At 48.0% G+C, this 22790-nt stretch overlaps 4 non-coding genes and 16 pseudogenes across 4 annotated transcripts; all 20 read right to left on the reverse strand.

The window, feature by feature from the left end:
• Positions 1–6628: 6628 nt before the first annotated feature.
• Positions 6629–6748, reverse strand: LOC130129458 (5S ribosomal RNA). Its single transcript, XR_008812062.1, has one exon. It is a non-coding gene; the product is annotated as a 5S ribosomal RNA (ribosomal RNA).
• A 707-nt stretch (positions 6749–7455) lies between these two features.
• LOC130129406 (5S ribosomal RNA) lies at positions 7456–7565 on the reverse strand (annotated as a pseudogene).
• A 705-nt stretch (positions 7566–8270) lies between these two features.
• Positions 8271–8380, reverse strand: LOC130129371 (5S ribosomal RNA; annotated as a pseudogene).
• A 737-nt stretch (positions 8381–9117) lies between these two features.
• On the reverse strand, positions 9118–9237 carry LOC130129307 (5S ribosomal RNA; annotated as a pseudogene).
• Positions 9238–9939: 702 nt separating this feature from the next.
• On the reverse strand, positions 9940–10059 carry LOC130129298 (5S ribosomal RNA; annotated as a pseudogene).
• Positions 10060–10762: 703 nt separating this feature from the next.
• LOC130129230 (5S ribosomal RNA) lies at positions 10763–10882 on the reverse strand (annotated as a pseudogene).
• A 701-nt stretch (positions 10883–11583) lies between these two features.
• LOC130129247 (5S ribosomal RNA) lies at positions 11584–11703 on the reverse strand (annotated as a pseudogene).
• A 703-nt stretch (positions 11704–12406) lies between these two features.
• On the reverse strand, positions 12407–12516 carry LOC130129400 (5S ribosomal RNA; annotated as a pseudogene).
• A 1141-nt stretch (positions 12517–13657) lies between these two features.
• LOC130129250 (5S ribosomal RNA) lies at positions 13658–13777 on the reverse strand (annotated as a pseudogene).
• A 703-nt stretch (positions 13778–14480) lies between these two features.
• LOC130129220 (5S ribosomal RNA) lies at positions 14481–14600 on the reverse strand (annotated as a pseudogene).
• A 702-nt stretch (positions 14601–15302) lies between these two features.
• On the reverse strand, positions 15303–15422 carry LOC130129209 (5S ribosomal RNA). Its single transcript, XR_008811990.1, has one exon. It is a non-coding gene; the product is annotated as a 5S ribosomal RNA (ribosomal RNA).
• Positions 15423–16111: 689 nt separating this feature from the next.
• Positions 16112–16231, reverse strand: LOC130129188 (5S ribosomal RNA). Its single transcript, XR_008811970.1, has one exon. It is a non-coding gene; the product is annotated as a 5S ribosomal RNA (ribosomal RNA).
• Positions 16232–16931: 700 nt separating this feature from the next.
• On the reverse strand, positions 16932–17051 carry LOC130129274 (5S ribosomal RNA; annotated as a pseudogene).
• Positions 17052–17754: 703 nt separating this feature from the next.
• On the reverse strand, positions 17755–17874 carry LOC130129299 (5S ribosomal RNA; annotated as a pseudogene).
• A 706-nt stretch (positions 17875–18580) lies between these two features.
• LOC130129300 (5S ribosomal RNA) lies at positions 18581–18700 on the reverse strand (annotated as a pseudogene).
• Positions 18701–19398: 698 nt separating this feature from the next.
• On the reverse strand, positions 19399–19518 carry LOC130129245 (5S ribosomal RNA; annotated as a pseudogene).
• A 705-nt stretch (positions 19519–20223) lies between these two features.
• LOC130129326 (5S ribosomal RNA) lies at positions 20224–20333 on the reverse strand (annotated as a pseudogene).
• A 703-nt stretch (positions 20334–21036) lies between these two features.
• On the reverse strand, positions 21037–21156 carry LOC130129210 (5S ribosomal RNA). The gene has a single exon (XR_008811991.1). It is a non-coding gene; the product is annotated as a 5S ribosomal RNA (ribosomal RNA).
• A 667-nt stretch (positions 21157–21823) lies between these two features.
• Positions 21824–21943, reverse strand: LOC130129238 (5S ribosomal RNA; annotated as a pseudogene).
• Positions 21944–22641: 698 nt separating this feature from the next.
• On the reverse strand, positions 22642–22751 carry LOC130129312 (5S ribosomal RNA; annotated as a pseudogene).
• Between the last annotated feature and the right edge of the window lie 39 nt (positions 22752–22790).

Consider the following 22790-nt stretch of genomic DNA (forward strand, 5'->3'; position numbering starts at 1 on the left):
TCGGGCGTTATTTTTTTTTTTTTTGTCTTTTATTATGAAAATATATTTTTGGGAACAAAAATACATTTTTGATTGCATGTATTGTCCATCAATTCCACATTGTTACATTTGTTTTACACTTTGTTTCGCTTACACAAGATAGTATCCGTCTCTCTTTATACATAAAATAAAGCCATGCTTTCCAAATCATCAACTTAAATCAGCGCTTTGGAATCAGAACAGAAAATGAAACAAATCAGCCCTTTTGAACAAACCTTAGACTGTGTTTTTAAAAGAAAGTGACATTAAAACACCACTTTGAGATTTTAAATGACACACATTCCACATTAAACAGAATGATCCCATCCTCCCCTTAACTTCAATAAAACATAACAGAGAAAGTTAAAAGAAAACCGTAACGCGTCTTTAACTTTGTTTATATTTACACTTCCAATAATCATCATTTTCCGTTCACATCATTTCAGACTTTTTCCCTCCCCTCCCTCCCTCCCTCCCTCCCTCACCAGTTCCACACAATCTCCCCCCTCCTGTTGAGGGAGAGGAGATGGCTGTCTCTGATGAAGAGCCGGGTGAAGTCCGCATCGCCGTGCGTCAGTCTGTAATGTGTTTGTTTTTTGACCATGTTTTTGAAAATGTTCCAAACCGGGATGATTCTGCGTTCAAAGTGCGCAATGTTCCGACGTGATTTGACGGCCCACCGGGCGTGACTTAAGAGCAATTTGCACAGCGCTGCGTTCTTCACCCTGCTCTTCTCCCACACTCCAAACACAAAGAATACATCCCACGAATCCCCGCTGTCCCAAATTAATCCCAGTTTGTTGACTAAGCACTTTTTCAGGGTTTCAAAGAAGCTCGCCAGCTCCGAGCAGTGGCGGTACATGTGCAATAGTGTTTCAGGCAGCAGGCCACAGACGTCGCACTCCCTGCCGACCCCCTTGTCAAATTGGTGCAGAATAACGTTAGTGAACACTTTGTTGTGTCGGATTTTGTAGTCGTTGTCTTCTGCCTCAATGCTGTTCCCTCTCACCCTCCATTGTCCCCAGATTTGTCCCACATTCAAATTGGGCATAACTTTGCCCCAGAACGGCAGAGAGGTCGGACGTTGCGACGCCTGTGCCAGAAACTTTCCATAGATCTGTTTGCTTGTCAATCTGTGTATACTCCTCCACTCTCCTCCTTGCTCCACCAACATGGCTGGGAGCTCCCCCTCTCTGTTCTGTACCACTCTCCGCTCTATGGTTGTCCGCCATTCTTTTGGGATGCTTTCCTTTAAGTCGTTATAATAGCTTGTTGTCTCCGTAATTTTGGCCTCATAGTTTATCTCCTTTATACTGTCATATATGGCTTGGGGGGGGAGAAAACCCGGCATCAGTTCATACATGACGTCCTTCAACTGGACCAAACCTGCTGTTAACATGTCATTATTACATAGAAGCTTACCTGTCTTTTGAATTTTCTTATTTAGAAAGATTGGCATTTCTCTGATGACGTTTACCGAGTCACATGCATAGTCTATATGCTTTAGAAATTCCGCGTGAGCGGACAGGACTTCTCTATAGAAACCTGGAAGCCCCGCCATCATCGGTCGCTTTAGTTGCATCAGCAGCACAAAATCGCCTATGTGAAATACCTTGTTTATGAAGTAAGCCATCAGGCTTTTCCAGCCGTGGGCTGTGGAGTCACACAGATATTTTTGCACAGTTTTGATCCTGAACGCCCTTTTTTTGCTTTCTATATCTACTAATTGAAGTCCTCCCTCTCTGTACTTACTTATTAATGTTTTTCGTGCTATTTTACTTACTTTTGCCCTCCACAAAAAATTGGTTATAATTTCATTTATTCTGTTTAATACCCATAAGGGTAGTTCTATAACTGCTAATGTATAGTTTAGTTTTGACAATATTAAGTTGTTTAGAACCACTACTCTACCTTTGAGTTTTAGGTCTCTCAGTTTCCAATAATTTAGACATTTTTCTATTTTACTAATAATTTCCGTCCATGACAGATCACGAGCTGCCACTACATCTTTACCGATGTAGGTACCTAGAATTTTTATATGCTTGCTTTGTATTTTAAAAGGTGTGGTCTCCTGCTGAGGCTCAGCCATGTTAATGAACATGATTTCTGACTTACCTACATTTATGCGGGAGCCAGAGGCTCGACCGTACATGTTTATTACTGCCATTGCTCTCTCTATGCTTGCCATGTCCTTTACTGTTAGGGTGGTGTCATCAGCATATTGCTGGACGACACAGGATCCTCCCCCTGGTAACTCAATACCTCTAATACCCTTGTCTTGTTTTAATAGAATTCCTAGTGGCTCTGCTATTATTGTGTACAGGATTGAGGATAGTGGACAGCCTTGTCTGACCGACCTTTCCAGAGGAAACGCATCAGTGGTTGCACCGTTGCATTTGACCTTACCTGTAGCTTTGCTATATAATAATTTTACCCAAGTTAGAAATCTGTCTCCAAAACCTACCTTCTCCAGTACATTAAACATAAATTGATGCTCTACTCGGTCAAAGGCTTTATTGAAGTCAATGGCCAGAAGGACACCTGCTTGATCTGTCTCTTTTAAATACTCCACCACATCTCTTATGGTGCGTACTGTGTCAGTGACTTCTCTCCCTGGCACACTATAAGCCTGGGTGGCTTCTATTATTGTATGTAATATTTGTTTGACTCTGTTTGCCAATATTTTCATTAGTATTTTGTAGTCATTGTTCAACAGAGTAATGGGCCTATAATTTGTTAGGTCATCCTTCTCCCCTTTCTTAAAAATTAAAGTGATCAAGCCTAGAGTCATTGACTCCGGTACCTTCTGTTCTTTTTCCATTGTTTTATACAATTTCAGTAGTGTTGGTTTGAGCGTGTTGCAGAAAGCTTTATAGAAGTTTGCCGTCAACCCATCACTACCTGGGCTTTTATTTGACATCATTTGATTTATTGCACACTCTATATCTTCCTCAGTTATTTCCTGTTCACACGCTGATTTATCCTCATCATTTAATTTAGCAGTCATCTCTTCCAATATGTCATTTGTAGCTTGTATGTCTGAACTCTCAGTTTTAAACAAGTCACTATAAAAAGTTTGTACTGTTTCCAGAATGTCTACGAAATTGGTCACTACTTTACCTTCTTTATTTTTGATTTCTTGCAAATAACACTGATTTTGTTTCCTTTTTTCCAAGTTGAGGAAAAAAGCTGTACTTTTCTCCCCTTCTACTGCATATTGAGCACGGCTCCTCACTATAGCACCTTCACATTTTATCCTTTCAATTTCATTTATTTCATTTTGAATATTCACAAGCCTTTCAACATTGACAACCGGTTGTGCATTTAATTTAGCAATTGTATTTCTTAATGATCTTTCTTTTTCTCTAGTTTTAAAGTTCAATCTTTTCGCAAACTGAATACTTTTTTGTTTAATTCTCACTTTTAATTTCTCCCACCCCTCTATGATATTTTCCCCAAACTCAGGCTGTGAACATTCAAATGAGATCACTTTAGAGATGCATTCAACATAATCCCTTCTGTTCAGCAGGCTAGCATTAAGGTGCCACACGCCTCCCCCCCTCCCCCTCCTTTTACCCCCCATTCCCACACGCAGGATGGCATGATCACTAATGAAATTTAAACAATAGCGCACAGTATCGAAAAGGTCGATCTGCGGTTTCTTGACTAAACAAAAATCAATCCGACTTTGCCGTACAGTGTCCATTTGTGGCTGTACTCTCGAGTACTCTCGTGTTATGGGATTTCTGGTTCTCCATAAATCACAGAAATTATTCTTGGCCATAAACAGATTCAGGGCCGCTCTAGAACAGTCGTGTTTATAGCTACCGTTATCGCTAATGTCAAGCCTGCTCATCTTGACATTGAAATCCCCAACTATGATGTCACAGTCTTTAGCTATGATATTCAATTCTCGAAAGAAAGAAGACCTGTCCCCCTCGTGGTTGGGCGCATAAATGTTCAGTAATTTGTAGACAGTGTCTTCAAAAACAAAGCCCACTTTAACCCACCTCCCCCCAATGTCTTTGTCTATTAGAGTGGCATCAGCCTCAATGTGGCTACTCACCATGATGCTTACTCCTCGTGCCCGCTGAGTCCCATGGCTTGAAAAGTAGGATCCAGGCCACCTTTTCTTGCACTGAGTTTCACAGTCAGTGTCCCAGTGGGTTTCTTGGAGACAGATTATTTCTGCATCACACATTTTTACGACTTTAGTGAACTTGTCCATGTCACGTAGTCCACGTACGTTGAATGATGCTATTTTGACCATGGTGAGTGGGAAAGACAGAGAAAAATAATCCCCAAACAAAAAACATGATGCACACCCTTTTCAGTCCATTATTATTTACCCCTCTTAGTCTTGCCCTTTCTGCTTGTTCCCTCTTCCCTCCCCTTACTAACTCCATCCCATTCCGAAGCCTTAGGGTTCGGCTGTCGTCTCTCACTCCCCTGCCCGTGTAGAGGCCCTCTCTGCCCCGGCTGCCCGCAAGGCAAGGACGCAAGGCTGGCCGAACTGCCCTCCCTCTGGTTGCTGCGGCTCCTGTCCCCTGATGTTGTTACAGCCTGACCCCTCAGCGACCCGTGCGCCAGAGTGGAGACGCTCGTCGGCATCCTCCCCACCCTCTCAGAGGCCGCAGTCAAACCGCCGCTTCCTCTTTTCTCCTCCTCCTCCTCTTCCTCCTCGACCTCGCTCTCCTCCTCCATCTCATGGCGTGCAGCTGACTGGGGCCCCTCTGCTTCGCCATCAGTCGCAATGCCATCAGGATGATTTCCTGTCTCCGTCTCTTCTGCCCCGTCCTCCACTCCCTCGCCGGTGTCCCTCTCTGTCTCCTCTTTGGGATCTGCTCCAGGCATGGCTGCGCATTCTCGTGCGTAGTGTCCGATCTCCCCGCACTTGAAGCACTTGAACTCCGGGCACTCCCGTAGGATGTGTCCGGGCTGGAGGCACAGCCTGCAAACTTTAGATTGATTATCGTGCAGCACTCTGAAGTATTCAATCCCTTCCAGCGTCTCAAATTTGGTGCTGTAAGGTAAAGAGGAGACATTTTCATTGAAACGGACTTTGAGGAATCTCGTCCCGTCAAAAACGTCCGTCCCGGCCCACTTCCTCCGCTTGATAGGAGACACCGGCTCCACGCCCCACTGCTTCAGTTTAGTAACAATTTGATTGTCTGTGACATACAGGGGAAGGTTCAAAAAGGAGACGATCCTGGTGTCCCTCGTAACTTCCGATGCCACCACTCTGGAGTTTCTAATCTTGAAGCCGTCCAGCAGTCTTGTTTTCCCTTTCGGGTTACTCATCGTGAGCTCCCATCGCTTGTCGCTTTTCGACCTGCAGCCCAATACTCTCCCACACGTGTTGTCAACCGCACGCAGAAGCTCCATCATGGAGATTTTGTCTTCTCCCTCCACGTCCACATTAACCACCAGGTCTCTATCCATCTCTCTCCCTTCCCCCTCCCTCCCCGCCGCTTCCGCTGCGACCGCCGTCTCTTTCACCAACCCCATTGCTGTGGCCCCTCCACCTCGTCTCTCTTTTCGTTTCTCCGCTCGACTCTCCACCACCACAAATTCTCCTCTCTCCCCCTTCTCCATCACGCTTTCTGCCTCAGTCGGATTCGCGTCCTGCTGGGGCTTCTTTGTTTCCGCCGCTATACCTCCATTTTGTTTGTCCGTCTGCCCGTCGTCGTAAGTCTTGTCCGGTCCGAGTGTCCTTGCCGTCTGTGCCATTTTCGTGCTTCTAAAGCCACAAAAGTTTCCCCCGTGCAGCAGAAAGCTGCTGGGGGGGAGTTAGAAACGTGATTTTCAGAGACTGCTCTCGTTTCCCCGTCGATTTAATGTCTTTTTCGTCCGCTCCGCCGCCACCACGCCAACCCGGAAGTTATCAGGCTGGTATGGCCGTAAGCCGTCGAGCTTGAGTCTTGCAGCTTTTTCATAGATGAGTTGGCCGCCGACCTTCTTCTTTCTGTTGTCAGCTTGTTTCCCCACTTTGATCTTATGACAAACTCCATCACATCCTATCGCTTTTGCTGTCCAAGGAGTCACGTTTGTAATGTAAAAATATGACTTAAAGTGTCACGTATCAGGAACGAACCCAAAAGCAGACGGGACAACCAGGTAAGGGAGAATCAAGTCTTTTTTGAAGTAACCGATCTCACGGGTAGAGCAGGATTCGGCTCAGTGGCAGGCAGGCAAGCAGGCAGGCAAGCAGGCAGAAGTCCATGAAAGGCGACGTTCCAGCCAAGACTGGACCATAGTGGAGGCTTTTTAAGGGTGATGATCGCGTTGATGTCAAGGACGAGAGGCTGTGACAGCGAACGCTTAGTTGTCAAGGCAAGTCCAGGGAGAGAGGCTCTGACAGGGGGAGGGTCAGCAGGTGTCAGGGGCAAACGCTTTGATGTCAAGGGCGAGAGGCTGTGACCGCGAACGCTTTGATGTCGAGGGCAAGAGGCTGTGACATAAAGCTAACTAAGATACAGCCATTGAGAAGACTTTTTACTGGTTTCTGACCCAAATGTTTGTCTGGTTTCACCTATACGTCAGATTTTTCAATTGGAATTCAGTAAAAGAAAATCAAAGTACTTTGAGATGATCGTAGGGCGGAATAAAAGGTTTACAGCACCTGGTATTCCCAGGCGGTCTCCCATCCAGGTACTAACCAGGCCCGACCTTGCTTTAGCTTCCGAGATCGGACGAGATCGGGCGTTATCAGGCTGGTATGGCCGTAAGCCGTCGAGCTTGAGTCTTGCAGCTTTTTCATAGATGAGTTTGCCGCCGACCTTCTTCTTTCTGTTGTCAGCTTGTTTCCCCACTTTCATCTTATGACAAGCTCCATCACATCCTATCGCTTTTGCTGTCCAAGAAGTCACGTTTGTAATGTAAAAATATGACTTAAAGTGTCGCGTATCAGGAACGAACCCAAAAGCAGACGGCACAACCAGGTAAGGGAAGAACCAACTTTTTATTGAAGTAACCGATCTCACGGGTAGAGCAGGAGTCGGCTCAGTGGCAGGTAGGCAAGCAGGCAGGCAGGCAGGCAGGCAGAAGTCCATGAAAGGCGACGTTCCAGCCAAGACTGGACCACAGTGGAGGCTTTTTAAGGGTGATGATCGCGTTGATGTCAAGGGCGAGAGGCTGTGACAGCGAACGCTTAGATGTCAAGGCAAGTCCAGGGAGAGAGGCTGTGACAGGGGGGGTCAGCAGGTGTCAGGGGCAAACGCTTTGATGTCAAGGGCGAGAGGCTGTGACCGCGAACGCTTTGATGTCAAGGGCGAGAGGCTGTGACATAAAGCTAACTAAGATACAGCCATTGAGAAGACTTTTTACTGGTTTCTGACCCAAATGTTTGTCTGGTTTCACCTATACGTCAGATTTTTCAATTGGAATTCAGTAAAAGAAAATCAAAGTACTTTGAGATGATCGTAGGGCGGAATAAAAGGCTTACAGCACCTGGTATTCCCAGGCGGTCTCCCATCCAGGTACTAACCGGGCCCGACCTTACTTTAGCTTCCGAGATCGGACGTTATCAGGCTGGTATGGGCGTAAGCCGTCGAGCTTGAGTCTTGCAGCTGTTTCATAGATGAGTTGGCCGCCGACCTTCTTCTTTCTGTTGTCAGCTTGTTTCCCCACTTTCATCTTATGACAAACTCCATCACATCCTATCGCTTTTGCTGTCCAAGGAGTCACGTTTGTAATGTAAAAATATGACTTAAAGTGTCACGTATCAGGAACGAACCCAAAAGCAGACGGCACAACCAGGTAAGGGAAGAATCAAGTCTTTATTGAAGTAACCGATCTCAAGGGTAGAGCAGGAGTCGGCTCAGTGGCAGGCAGGCAAGCAGGCAGGCAAGCAGGCAGAAGTCCATGAAAGGCGACGTTCCAGCCAAGACTGGACCATAGTGGAGGCTTTTTAAGGGTGATGATCGCGTTGATGTCAAGGACGAGAGGCTGTGACAGCGAACGCTTAGTTGTCAAGGCAAGTCCAGGGAGAGAGGCTCTGACAGGGGGAGGGTCAGCAGGTGTCAGGGGCAAACGCTTTGATGTCAAGGGCGAGAGGCTGTGACCGCGAACGCTTTGATGTCGAGGGCAAGAGGCTGGAACATAAAGCTAACTAAGATACAGCCATTGAGAAGACTTTTTACTGGTTTCTGACCCAAATGTTTGTCTGGTTTCACCTATACGTCAGATTTTTCAATTGGAATTCAGTAAAAGAAAATCAAAGTACTTTGAGATGATCGTAGGGCGGAATAGAAGGTTTACAGCACCTGGTATTCCCAGGCGGTCTCCCATCCAGGTACTAACCAGGCCCGACCTTGCTTTAGCTTCCGAGATCGGACGTTATCAGGCTGGTATGGCCGTAAGCCGTCGAGCTTGAGTCTTGCAGCTTTTTCATAGATGAGTTTGCCGCCGACCTTCTTTCTGTTGTCAGCTTGTTTCCCCACTTTCATCTTATGACAAGCTCCATCACATCCTATCGCTTTTGCTGTCCAAGAAGTCACGTTTGTAATGTAAAAATATGACTTAAAGTGTCGCGTATCAGGAACGAACCCAAAAGCAGACGGCACAACCAGGTAAGGGAAGAACCAACTTTTTATTGAAGTAACCGATCTCACGGGTAGAGCAGGAGTCGGCTCAGTGGCAGGCAGGCAAGCAGGCAGGCAAGCAGGCAGAAGTCCATGAAAGGCGACGTTCCAGCCAAGACTGGACCACAGTGGAGGCTTTTTAAGGGTGATGATCGCGTTGATGTCAAGGACGAGAGGCTGTGACAGCGAACGCTTAGTTGTCAAGGCAAGTCCAGGGAGAGAGGCTCTGACAGGGGGCGTCAGCAGGTGTCAGGGGCAAACGCTTTGATGTCAAGGGCGAGAGGCTGTGACCGCGAACGCTTTGATGTCAAGGGCGAGAGGCTGTGACCGCGAACGCTTTGATGTCGAGGGCGAGGGGCTGTGACATAAAGCTAACTAAGATACAGCCATTGAGAAGACTTTTTACTGGTTTCTGACCCAAATGTTTGTCTGGTTTCACCTATACGTCAGATTTTTCAATTGGAATTCAGTAAAAGAAAATCAAAGTACTTTGAGATGATCGTAGGGCGGAATAAAAGTCTTACAGCACCTGGTATTCCCAGGCGGTCTCCCATCCAGGTACTAACCAGGCCCGACCTTTCTTTAGCTTCCGATATCGGACGAGATCGGGCGTTATCAGGCTGGTATGGCCGTAAGCCGTCGAGCTTGAGTCTTGCAGCTTTTTCATAGATGAGTTGGCCGCCGACCTTCTTCTTTCTGTTGTCAGCTTGTTTCCCCACTTTCATCTTATGACAAACTCCATCACATCCTATCGCTTTTGCTGTCCAAGGAGTCACGTTTGTAATTTAAAAATATGACTTAAAGTGTCACGTATCAGGAACGAACCCAAAAGCAGACGGGACAACCAGGTAAGAGAGAATCAAGTCTTTTTTGAAGTAACCGATCTCACGGGTAGAGCAGGAGTCGGCTCAGTGGCAGGCAGGCAAGCAGGCAGGCAAGCAGGCAGAAGTCCATGAAAGGCGACGTTCCAGCCAAGACTGGACCACAGTGGAGGCTTTTTAAGGGTGATGATCGCGTTGATGTCAAGGGCGAGAGGCTGTGACAGCGAACGCTTAGATGTCAAGGCAAGTCCAGGGAGAGAGGCTGTGACAGGGGGGGTCAGCAGGTGTCAGGGGCAAACGCTTTGATGTCAAGGGCGAGAGGCTGTGACCGCGAACGCTTTGATGTCGAGGGCGAGAGGCTGTGACATAAAGCTAACTAAGATACAGCCATTGAGAAGACTTTTTACTGGTTTCTGACCCAAATGTTTGTCTGGTTTCACCTATACGTCAGATTTTTCAATTGGAATTCAGTAAAAGAAAATCAAAGTACTTTGAGATGATCGTAGGGCGGAATAAAAGGCTTACAGCACCTGGTATTCCCAGGCGGCCTCCCTTCCAGGTACTAACCGGGCTCGACCTTGCTTTAGCTTCCGAGATCGGACGAGATCGGGCGTTATCAGGCTGGTATGGCCGTAAGCCGTCGAGCTTGAGTCTTGCAGCTGTTTCATAGATGAGTTGGCCGCCGACCTTCTTCTTTCTGTTGTTAGCTTGTTTCACCACTTTCATCTTATGACAAGCTCCATCACATCCTATCGCTTTTGCTGTCCAAGAAGTCACGTTTGTAATGTAAAAATATGACTTAAAGTGTCGCGTATCAGGAACGAACCCAAAAGCAGACGGCACAACCAGGTAAGGGAAGAACCAACTTTTTATTGAGGTAACCGATCTCACGGGTAGAGCAGGAGTCGGCTCAGTGGCAGGTAGGCAAGCAGGCAGGCAAGCAGGCAGAAGTCCATGAAAGGCGACGTTCCAGCCAAGACTGGACCACAGTGGAGGCTTTTTAAGGGTGATGATCGCGTTGATGTCAAGGGCGAGAGGCTGTGACAGCGAACGCTTTGATGTCAAGGCAAGTCCAGGGAGAGAGGCTGTGACAGGGGGGGTCAGCAGGTGTCAGGGGCAAACGCTTTGATGTCAAGGGCGAGAGGCTGTGACCGCGAACGCTTTGATGTCGAGGGCGAGAGGCTGTGACATAAAGCTAACTAAGATACAGAAATTGAGAAGACTTTTTACCGGTTTCTGACACAAATGTTTGTCTGGTTTCACCTATAGGTCAGATTTTTCAATTGGAAATCAGTAAAAGAAAATCAAAGTACTTTGAGATGATCGTAGGGCGGAATAAAAGGCTTACAGCACCTGGTATTCCCAGGCGGTCTCCCATCCAGGTACTAACCAGGCCCGACCTTACTTTTGCTTCCGAGATCGGACGAGATCGGGCGTTAGCAGGCTGGTATGGCCGTAAGCCGTCAAGCTTGAGTCTTGCAGCTTTTTCATAGATGAGTTGGCCGCCGACCTTCTTCTTTCTGTTGTCAGCTTGTTTCACCACTTTCATCTTATGACAAACTCCATCACATCCTATCGCTTTAGCTGTCCAAGAAGTCACGTTTGTAATGTAAAAATATGACTTAAAGTGTCACGTATCAGGAACGAACCCAAAAGCAGACGGCACAACCAGGTAAGGGAAGAATCAACTTTTTATTGAAGTAACCGATCTCACGGGTAGAGCAGGAGTCGGCTCAGTGGCAGGTAGGCAAGCAGGCAGGCAGGCAGAAGTCCATGAAAGGCGACGTTCCAGCCAAGACTGGACCATAGTGGAGGCTTTTTAAGGGTGATGATCGCGTTGATGTCAAGGGCGAGAGGCTGTGACAGCGAACGCTTAGTTGTCAAGGCAAGTCCAGGGAGAGAGGCTCTGACAGGGGGAGGGTCAGCAGGTGTCAGGGGCAAACGCTTTGATGTCAAGGGCGAGAGGCTGTGACCGCGAACGCTTTGATGTCGAGGGCGAGAGGCTGTGACATAAAGCTAACTAAGATACAGCCATTGAGAAGACTTTTTACTGGTTTCTGACCCAAATGTTTGTCTGGTTTCACCTATACGTCAGATTTTTCAATTGGAATTCAGTAAAAGAAAATCAAAGTACTTTGAGATGATCGTAGGGCGGAATAAAAGGCTTACAGCACCTGGTATTCCCAGGCGCTCCCCCATCCAGGTACTAACCGGGCCCGACCTTGCTTTAGCTTCCGAGATCGGACGAGATCGGGCGTTATCAGGCTGGTATGGCCGTAAGCCGTCGAGCTTGAGTCTTGCAGCTTTTTCATAGATGAGTTGGCCGCCGACCTTCTTCTTTCTGTTGTCAGCTTGTTTCACCACTTTCATCTTATGACAAACTCCATCACATCCTATCGCTTTTGCTGTCCAAGGAGTCACGTTTGTAATGTAAAAATATGACTTAAAGTGTCACGTATCAGGAACGAACCCAAAAGCAGACGGCACAACCAGGTAAGGGAAGAACCAACTTTTTATTGAAGTAACCGATCTCACGGGTAGAGCAGGAGTCGGCTCAGTGGCAGGTAGGCAAGCAGGCAGGCAGGCAGGCAGAAGTCCATGAAAGGCGACGTTCCAGCCAAGACTGGACCATAGTGGAGGCTTTTTAAGGGTGATGATCGCGTTGATGTCAAGGGCGAGAGGCTGTGACAGCGAACGCTTTGATGTCAAGGCAAGTCCAGGGAGAGAGGCTGTGACAGGGGGGGTCAGCGGGTGTCAGGGGCAAACGCTTTGATGTCAAGGGCGACAGGCTGTGACCGCGAACGCTTTGATGTCGAGGGCGAGAGGCTATGACGTAAAGCTCACTAGGATACAGCCATTGAGAAGACTTTTTACTGGTTTCTGACCCAAATGTTTGTCTGGTTTCACCTATACGTCAGATTTTTCAATTGGAATTCAGTAAAAGAAAATCAAAGTACTTTGAGATGATCGTAGGGCGGAATAAAAGGCTTACAGCACCTGGTATTCCCAGGCGGTCTACCATCCAGGTACTAACCAGGCCCGACCTTACTTTAGCTTCCGAGATCGGACGTTATCAGGCTGGTATGGCCGTAAGCCGTCAAGCTTGAGTCTTGCAGCTTTTTCATAGATGAGTTGGCCGCCGACCTTCTTCTTTCTGTTGTCAGCTTGTTTCACCACTTTCATCTTATGACAAACTCCAAACTCCTTTTATTGAAGTAACCGATCTCACGGGTAGAGCAGGAGTCGGCTCAGTGGCAGGTAGGCAAGCAGGCAGGCAGGCAGAAGTCCATGAAAGGCGACGTTCCAGCCAAGACTGGACCATAGTGGAGGCTTTTTAAGGGTGATGATCGCGTTGATGTCAAGGACGAGAGGCTGTGACAGCGAACGCTTAGTTGTCAAGGCAAGTCCAGGGAGAGAGGCTCTGACAGGGGGCGTCAGCAGGTGTCAGGGGCAAACGCTTTGATGTCAAGGGCGAGAGGCTGTGACCGCGAACGCTTTGATGTCGAGGGCGAGAGGCTGTGACATAAAGCTAACTAAGATACAGCCATTGAGAAGACTTTTTACTGGTTTCTGACCCAAATGTTTGTCTGGTTTCACCTATACGTCAGATTTTTCAATTGGAATTCAGTAAAAGAAAATCAAAGTACATTGAGATGATCGTAGGGCGGAATAAAAGGCTTACAGCACCTGGTATTCCCAGGCGGCCTCCCTTCCAGGTACTAACCGGGCTCGACCTTGCTTTAGCTTCCGAGATCGGACGTTATCAGGCTGGTATGGCCGTAAGCCGTCGAGCTTGAGTCTTGCAGCTTTTTCATAGATGAGTTGGCCAAGCCAAGACTGGACCATAGTGGAGGCTTTTTAAGGGTGATGATCGCGTTGATGTCAAGGACGAGAGGCTGTGACAGCGAACGCTTAGTTGTCAAGGCAAGTCCAGGGAGAGAGGCTCTGACAGGGGGCGTCAGCAGGTGTCAGGGGCAAACGCTTTGATGTCAAGGGCGAGAGGCTGTGACCGCGAACGCTTTGATGTCAAGGGCGAGAGTCTGTGACCGCGAACGCTTTGATGTCGAGGGCGAGGGGCTGTGACATAAAGCTAACTAAGATACAGCCATTGAGAAGACTTTTTACTGGTTTCTGACCCAAATGTTTGTCTGGTTTCACCTATACGTCAGATTTTTCAATTGGAATTCAGTAAAAGAAAATCAAAGTACTTTGAGATGATCGTAGGGCGGAATAAAAGGCTTACAGCACCTGGTATTCCCAGGCGCTCCCCCATCCAGGTACTAACCGGGCCCGACCTTGCTTTAGCTTCCGAGATCGGACGAGATCGGGCGTTATCAGGCTGGTATGGCCGTAAGCCGTCGAGCTTGAGTCTTGCAGCTTTTTCATAGATGAGTTGGCCGCCGACCTTCTTCTTTCTGTTGTCAGCTTGTTTCACCACTTTCATCTTATGACAAACTCCATCACATCCTATCGCTTTTGCTGTCCAAGGAGTCACGTTTGTAATGTAAAAATATGACTTAAAGTGTCACGTATCAGGAACGAACCCAAAAGCAGACGGCACAACCAGGTAAGGGAAGAACCAACTTTTTATTGAAGTAACCGATCTCACGGGTAGAGCAGGAGTCGGCTCAGTGGCAGGTAGGCAAGCAGGCAGGCAGGCAGGCAGAAGTCCATGAAAGGCGACGTTCCAGCCAAGACTGGACCATAGTGGAGGCTTTTTAAGGGTGATGATCGCGTTGATGTCAAGGGCGAGAGGCTGTGACAGCGAACGCTTTGATGTCAAGGCAAGTCCAGGGAGAGAGGCTGTGACAGGGGGGGTCAGCGGGTGTCAGGGGCAAACGCTTTGATGTCAAGGGCGACAGGCTGTGACCGCGAACGCTTTGATGTCGAGGGCGAGAGGCTATGACGTAAAGCTCACTAGGATACAGCCATTGAGAAGACTTTTTACTGGTTTCTGACCCAAATGTTTGTCTGGTTTCACCTATACGTCAGATTTTTCAATTGGAATTCAGTAAAAGAAAATCAAAGTACTTTGAGATGATCGTAGGGCGGAATAAAAGGCTTACAGCACCTGGTATTCCCAGGCGGTCTACCATCCAGGTACTAACCAGGCCCGACCTTACTTTAGCTTCCGAGATCGGACGAGATCGGGCGTTATCAGGCTGGTATGGCCGTAAGCCGTCGAGCTTGAGTCTTGCAGCTTTTTCATAGATGAGTTGGCCGCCGACCTTCTTCTTTCTGTTGTTAGCTTGTTTCACCACTTTCATCTTATGACAAGCTCCATCACATCCTATCGCTTTTGCTGTCCAAGAAGTCACGTTTGTAATGTAAAAATATGACTTAAAGTGTCGCGTATCAGGAACGAACCCAAAAGCAGACGGCACAACCAGGTAAGGAAGAACCAACTTTTTATTGAGGTAACCGATCTCACGGGTAGAGCAGGAGTCGGCTCAGTGGCAGGTAGGCAAGCAGGCAGGCAAGCAGGAAGAAGTCCATGAAAGGCGACGTTCCAGCCAAGACTGGACCACAGTGGAGGCTTTTTAAGGGTGATGATCGCGTTGATGTCAAGGGAGAGAGGCTGTGACAGCGAACGCTTAGATGTCAAGGCAAGTCCAGGGAGAGAGGCTGTGACAGGGGGGGTCAGCAGGTGTCAGGGGCAAACGCTTTGATGTCAAGGGCGAGAGGCTGTGACCGCGAACGCTTTGATGTCGAGGGCGAGAGGCTGTGACATAAAGCTAACTAAGATACAGAAATTGAGAAGACTTTTTACTGGTTTCTGACACAAATGTTTGTCTAGTTTCACCTATAGGTCAGATTTTTCAATTGGAAATCAGTAAAAGAAAATCAAAGTACTTTGAGATGATCGTAGGGCGGAATAAAAGGCTTACAGCACCTGGTATTCCCAGGCGGTCTCCCATCCAGGTACTAACCAGGCCCGACCTTACTTTTGCTTCCGAGATCGGACGAGATCGGGCGTTATCAGGCTGGTATGGCCGTAAGCCGTCAAGCTTGAGTCTTGCATCTTTTTCATAGATGAGTTGGCCGCCGACCTTCTTCTTTCTGTTGTCAGCTTGTTTCACCACTTTCATCTTATGACAAACTCCATCACATCCTATCGCTTTTGCTGTCTAAGAAGTCACGTTTGTAATGTAAAAATATGACTTAAAGTGTCACGTATCAGGAACGAACCCAAAAGCAGACGGCACAACCAGGTAAGGGAAAAATCAACTTTTTATTGAAGTAACCGATCTCACGGGTAGAGCAGGAGTCGGCTCAGTGGCAGGTAGGCAAGCAGGCAGGCAGGCAGAAGTCCATGAAAGGCGACGTTCCAGCCAAGACTGGACCACAGTGGAGGCTTTTTAAGGGTGATGATGTCAAGGGCGAGAGGCTGTGACAGCGAACGCTTAGATGTCAAGGCAAGTCCAGGGAGAGAGGCTGTGACAGGGGGGTCAGCAGGTGTCAGGGGCAAACGCTTTGATGTCAAGGGCGAGAGGCTGTGACCGCGAACGCTTTGATGTCGAGGGCGAGAGGCTGTGACATAAAGCTAACTAAGATACAACCATTGAGAAGACTTTTTACTGGTTTCTGACCCAAATGTTTGTCTGGTTTCACCTATACGTCAGATTTTTCAATTGGAATTCAGTAAAAGAAAATCAAAGTACTTTGAGATGATCGTAGGGCGGAATAAAAGGCTTACAGCACCTGGTATTCCCAGGCGGTCTCCCATCCAGGTACTAACCGGGCCCGACCTTGCTTTAGCATCCGAGATCGGACGAGATCGGGCGTTATCAGGCTGGTATGGCCGTAAGCCGTCGAGCTTGAGTCTTGCAGCTGTTTCATAGATGAGTTGGCCGCCGACCTTCTTCTTTCTGTTGTCAGCTTGTTTCACCACTTTCATCTTATGACAAACTCCATCACATCCTATCGCTTTTGCTGTCCAAGAAGTCACGTTTGTAATGTAAAAATATGACTTAAAGTGTCACGTATCAGGAACGAACCCAAAAGCAGACGGCACAACCAGGTAAGGGAAGAATCAACTTTTTATTGAAGTAACCGATCTCAAGGGTAGAGCAGGAGTCGGCTCAGTGGCAGGTAGGCAAGCAGGCAGGCAGGCAGAAGTCCATGAAAGGCGACGTTCCAGCCAAGACTGGACCATAGTGGAGGCTTTTTAAGGGTGATGATCGCGTTGATGTCAAGGACGAGAGGCTGTGACAGCGAACGCTTAGATGTCAAGGCAAGTCCAGGGAGAGAGGCTGTGACATGGGGGGGTCAGCAGGTGTCAGGGGCAAACGCTTTGATGTCAAGGGCGAGAGGCTGTGACCGCGAACGCTTTGATGTCGAGGGCGAGAGGCTGTGACATAAAGCTAACTAAGATACAGCCATTGAGAAGACTTTTTACTGGTTTCTGACACAAATGTTTGTCTGGTTTCACCTATACGTCAGATTTTTCAATTGGAATTCAGTAAAAGAAAATCAAAGTACTTTGAGATGATCGTAGGGCGGAATAAAAGGCTTACAGCACCTGGTATTCCCAGGCGGTCTCCCATCCAGGTACTAACCAGGCCCGACCTATCTTTAGCTTCCGATATCGGACGAGATCGGGCGTTATCAGGCTGGTATGGCCGTAAGCCGTCGAGCTTGAGTCTTGCAGCTTTTTCATAGATGAGTTGGCCGCCGACCTTCTTCTTTCTGTTGTCAGCTTGTTTCCCCACTTTCATCTTATGACAAACTCCATCACATCCTATCGCTTTTGCTGTCCAAGGAGTCACGTTTGTAATTTAAAAATATGACTTAAAGTGTCACGTATCAGGAACGAACCCAAAAGCAGACGGGACAACCAGGTAAGAGAGAATCAAGTCTTTTTTGAAGTAACCGATCTCACGGGTAGAGCAGGAGTCGGCTCAGTGGCAGGCAGGCAAGCAGGCAGGCAAGCAGGCAGAAGTCCATGAAAGGCGACGTTCCAGCCAAGACTGGACCACAGTGGAGGCTTTTTAAGGGTTTTGATCGCGTTGATGTCAAGGGCGAGAGGCTGTGACAGCGAACGCTTAGATGTCAAGGCAAGTCCAGGGAGAGAGGCTGTGACAAGGGGGGTCAGCAGGTGTCAGGGGCAAACGCTTTGATGTCAAGGGCGAGAGGCTGTGACCGCGAACGCTTTGATGTCGAGGGCGAGAGGCTGTGACATAAAGCTAACTAAGATACAGCCATTGAGAAGACTTTTTACTGGTTTACTGACCCAAATGTTTGTCTGGTTTCACCTATACGTCAGATTTTTCAATTGGAATTCAGTAAAAGAAAATCAAAGTACTTTGAGATGATCGTAGGGCGGAATAAAAGGCTTACAGCACCTGGTATTCCCAGGCGGCCTCCCTTCCAGGTACTAACCGGGCTCGACCTTGCTTTAGCTTCCGAGATCGGACGAGATCGGGCGTTATCAGGCTGGTATGGCCGTAAGCCGTCGAGCTTGAGTCTTGCAGCTTTTTCATAGATGAGTTGGCCGCCGACCTTCTTCTTTCTGTTGTTAGCTTGTTTCACCACTTTCATCTTATGACAAACTCCATCACATCCTATCGCTTTTGCTGTCCAAGGAGTCACGTTTGTAATTTAAAAATATGACTTAAAGTGTCACGTATCAGGAACGAACCCAAAAGCAGACGGCACAACCAGGTAAGGGAGAATCAATTTTTTTTGAAGTAACCGATCTCACGGGTAGAGCAGGAGTCGGCTCAGTGACAGGTATGCAAGCAGGCAGGCAGGCAGGCAGGCAGAAGTCCATGAAAGGCGACGTTCCAGCCAAGACTGGACCACAGTGGAGGCTTTTTAAGGGTGATGATCGCGTTGATGTCAAGGGCGAGAGGCTGTGACAGCGAACGCTTAGATGTCAAGGCAAGTCCAGGGAGAGAGGCTGTGACAGGGGGGGGTCAGCAGGTGTCAGGGGCAAACGTTTTGATGTCAAGGGCGAGAGGCTGTGACCGCGAACGCTTTGATGTCGAGGGCGAGAGGCTGTGACACAAAGCTAAGTAAGATACAGAAATTGAGAAGACTTTTTACTGGTTTCTGACACAAATGTTTGTCTGGTTTCACCTATACGTCAGATTTTTCAATTGGAATTCAGTAAAAGAAAATCAAAGTACTTTGAGATGATCGTAGGGCGGAATAAAAGGCTTACAGCACCTGGTATTCCCAGGCGGCCTCCCTTCCAGGTACTAACCGGGCTCGACCTTGCTTTAGCTTCCGAGATCGGACGAGATCGGGCGTTATCAGGCTGGTATGGCCGTAAGCCGTCGAGCTTGAGTCTTGCAGCTTTTTCATAGATGAGTTGGCCGCCGACCTTCTTCTTTCTGTTGTTAGCTTGTTTCACCACTTTCATCTTATGACAAACTCCATCACATCCTATCGCTTTTGCTGTCCAAGGAGTCACGTTTGTAATGTAAAAATATGACTTAAAGTGTCACGTATCAGGAACGAACCCAAAAGCAGACGGGACAACCAGGTAAGGGAGAATCAAGTCTTTATTGAAGTAACCGATCTCACGGGTAGAGCAGGAGTCGGCTCAGTGGCAGGTAGGCAAGCAGGCAGGCAGGCAGAAGTCCATGAAAGGCGACGTTCCAGCCAAGACTGGACCATAGTGGAGGCTTTTTAAGGGTGATGATCGCGTTGATGTCAAGGACGAGAGGCTGTGACAGCGAACGCTTTGATGTCAAGGCAAGTCCAGGGAGAGAGGCTGTGACAGGGGGGGTCAGCGGGTGTCAGGGGCAAACGCTTTGATGTCAAGGGCGAGAGGCTGTGACCGCGAACGCTTTGATGTCGAGGGCGAGAGGCTGTGACATAAAGCTCACTAAATAACAGCCATTGAGAAGACTTTTTACTGGTTTCTGACCCAAATGTTTGTCTGGTTTCACCTATACGTCAGATTTTTCAATTGGAATCCAGTAAAAGAAAATCAAAGTACTTTGAGATGATCGTAGGGCGGAATAAAAGGCTTACAACACCTGGTATTCCCAGGCGGTCTCCCATCCAGGTACTAACCAGGCCCGACCTTACTTTTGCTTCCGAGATCGGACGAGATCGGGCGTTATCAGGCTGGTATGGCCGTAAGCCGTCAAGCTTGAGTCTTGCAGCTTTTTCATAGATGAGTTTGCCGCCGACCTTCTTCTTTCTGTTGTCAGCTTGTTTCACCACTTTCATCTTATGACAAACTCCATCACATCCTATCGCTTTTGCTGTCCAAGAAGTCACGTTTGTAATGTAAAAATATGACTTAAAGTGTCACGTATCAGGAACGAACCCAAAAGCAGACGGCACAACCAGGTAAGGGAAGAACCAACTTTTTATTGAAGTAACCAATCTCACGGGTAGAGCAGGAGTCGGCTCAGTGGCAGGTAGGCAAGCAGGCAGGCAGGCAGGCAGAAGTCCATGAAAGGCGACGTTCCAGCCAAGACTGGACCATAGTGGAGGCTTTTTAAGGGTGATGATCGCGTTGATGTCAAGGACGAGAGGCTGTGACAGCGAACGCTTAGTTGTCAAGGCAAGTCCAGGGAGAGAGGCTCTGACAGGGGGAGGGTCAGCAGGTGTCAGGGGCAAACGCTTTGATGTCAAGGGTGAGAGGCTGTGACCGCGAACGCTTTGATGTCGAGGGCAAGAGGCTGTGACATAAAGCTAACTAAGATACAGCCATTGAGAAGACTTTTTACTGGTTTCTGACCCAAATGTTTGTCTGGTTTCACCTATACGTCAGATTTTTCAATTGGAATTCAGTAAAAGAAAATCAAAGTACTTTGAGATGATCGTAGGGCGGAATAAAAGGCTTACAGCACCTGGTATTCCCAGGCGGTCTCCCATCCAGGTACTAAACAGGCCCGACCTTGCTTTAGCTTCCGAGATCGGGCGTTATCAGGCTGGTATGGCCGTAAGCCGTCGAGCTTGAGTCTTGCAGCTTTTTCATAGATGAGTTTGCCGCCGACCTTCTTCTTTCTGTTGTCACCTTGTTTCCCCACTTTCATCTTATGACAAGCTCCATCACATCCTATCGCTTTTGCTGTCCAAGAAGTCACGTTTGTAATGTAAAAATATGACTTAAAGTGTCGCGTATCAGGAACGAACCCAAAAGCAGACGGCACAACCAGGTAAGGGAAGAACCAACTTTTTATTAAAGTAACCGATCTCACGGGTAGAGCAGGAGTCGGCTCAGTGGCAGGTAGGCAAGCAGGCAGGCAAGCAGGCAGAAGTCCATGAAAGGCGACGTTCCAGCCAAGACTGGACCACAGTGGAGGCTTTTTAAGGGTGATGATCGCGTTGATGTCAAGGGCGAGAGGCTGTGACAGCGAACGCTTAGATGTCAAGGCAAGTCCAGGGAGAGAGGCTGTGACAGGGGGGGTCAGCAGATGTCAGGGGCAAACGCTTTGATGTCAAGGGCGAGAGGCTGTGACCGCGAACGCTTTGATGTCGAGGGCGAGAGGCTGTGACATAAAGCTAACTAAGATACAGAAATTGAGAAGACTTTTTACTGGTTTCTGACACAAATGTTTGTCTGGTTTCACCTATAGGTCAGATTTTTCAATTGGAAATCAGTAAAAGAAAATCAAAGTAGTTTGAGATGATCGTAGGGCGGAATAAAAGGCTTACAGCACCTGGTATTCCCAGGCGGTCTCCCATCCAGGTACTAACCAGGCCCGACCTTACTTTTGCTTCCGAGATCGGACGAGATCGGGCGTTATCAGGCTGGTATGGCCGTAAGCCGTCAAGCTTGAGTCTTGCAGCTTTTTCATAGATGAGTTGGCCGCCGACCATCTTCTTTCTGTTGTCAGCTTGTTTCACCACTTTCATCTTATGACAAACTCCATCACATCCTATCGCTTTTGCTGTCCAAGAAGTCACGTTTGTAATGTAAAAATATGACTTAAACTGTCACGTATCAGGAACGAACCCAAAAGCAGACGGCACAAGCAGGTAAGGGAAGAATCAACTTTTTATTGAAGTAACCGATCTCACGGGTAGAGCAGGAGTCGGCTCAGTGGCAGGTAGGCAAGCAGGCAGGCAAGCAGGCAGAAGTCCATGAAAGGCGACGTTCCAGCCAAGACTGGACCATAGTGGAGGATTTTTAAGGGTGATGATCGCGTTGATGTCAAGGGCGAGAGGCTGTGACAGCGAACGCTTAGATGTCAAGGTAAGTCCAGGGAGAGAGGCTGTGACAGGGGGGGTCAGCAGGTGTCAGGGGCAAACGCTTTGATGTCAAGGGCGAGAGGCTGTGACATAAAGCTCACTAAGATACAGCCATTGAGAAGACTTTTTACTGGTTTCTGACCCAAATGTTTAGTCTGGTTTCACCTATACGTCAGATTTTTCAATTGGAATTCAGTAAAAGAAAATCAAAGTACTTTGAGATGATCGTAGGGCGGAATAAAAGGCTTACAGCACCTGGTATTCCCAGGCGCTCTCCCATCCAGGTACTAACCGGGCCCGACCTTGCTTTAGCTTCCGAGATCGGACGAGATCGGGCGTTATCAGGCTGGTATGGCCGTAAGCCGTCGAGCTTGAGTCTTGCAGCTGTTTCATAGATGAGTTGGCCGCCGACCTTCTTCTTTCTGTTGTCAGCTTGTTTCACCACTTTCATCTTATGACAAACTCCATCACATCCTATCGCTTTTGCTGTCCAAGAAGTCACGTTTGTAATGTAAAAATATGACGTAAAGTGTCACGTATCAGGAACGAACCCAAAGCAGACGGCACAACCAGGTAAGGGAAGAATCAACTTTTTATTGAAGTAACCGATCTCAAGGGTAGAGCAGGAGTCGGCTCAGTGGCAGGAAGGCAAGCAGGCAGGCAGGCAGAAGTCCATGAAATGCGACGTTCCAGCCAAGACTGGACCATAGTGGAGGCTTTTTAAGGGTGATGATCGCGTTGATGTCAAGGACGAGAGGCTGTGACAGCGAACGCTTAGATGTCAAGGCAAGTCCAGGGAGAGAGGCTTTGACAGGGGGGGTCAGCAGGTGTCAGGGGCAAACGCTTTGATGTCAAGGGCGAGAGGCTGTGACCGCGAACGCTTTGATGTCGAGGGCGAGAGGCTGTGACATAAAGCTAACTAAGATACAGCCATTGAGAAGACTTTTTACTGGTTTCTGACACAAATGTTTGTCTGGTTTCACCTATACGTCAGATTTTTCAATTGGAATTCAGTAAAAGAAAATCAAAGTACTTTGAGATGATCGTAGGGCGGAATAAAAGGCTTACAGCACCTGGTATTCCCAGGCGGTCTCCCATCCAGGTACTAACCAGGCCCGACCGTGCTTTAGCTTCCGAGATCGGGCGTTATCAGGATGGTATGGCCGTAAGCCGTCGAGCTTGAGTCTTGCAGCTTTTTCATAGATGAGTT

This window comes from Lampris incognitus, chromosome 18 (genome assembly GCF_029633865.1).
Source record: "Lampris incognitus isolate fLamInc1 chromosome 18, fLamInc1.hap2, whole genome shotgun sequence".
NCBI lineage: Eukaryota > Metazoa > Chordata > Actinopteri > Lampriformes > Lampridae > Lampris > Lampris incognitus.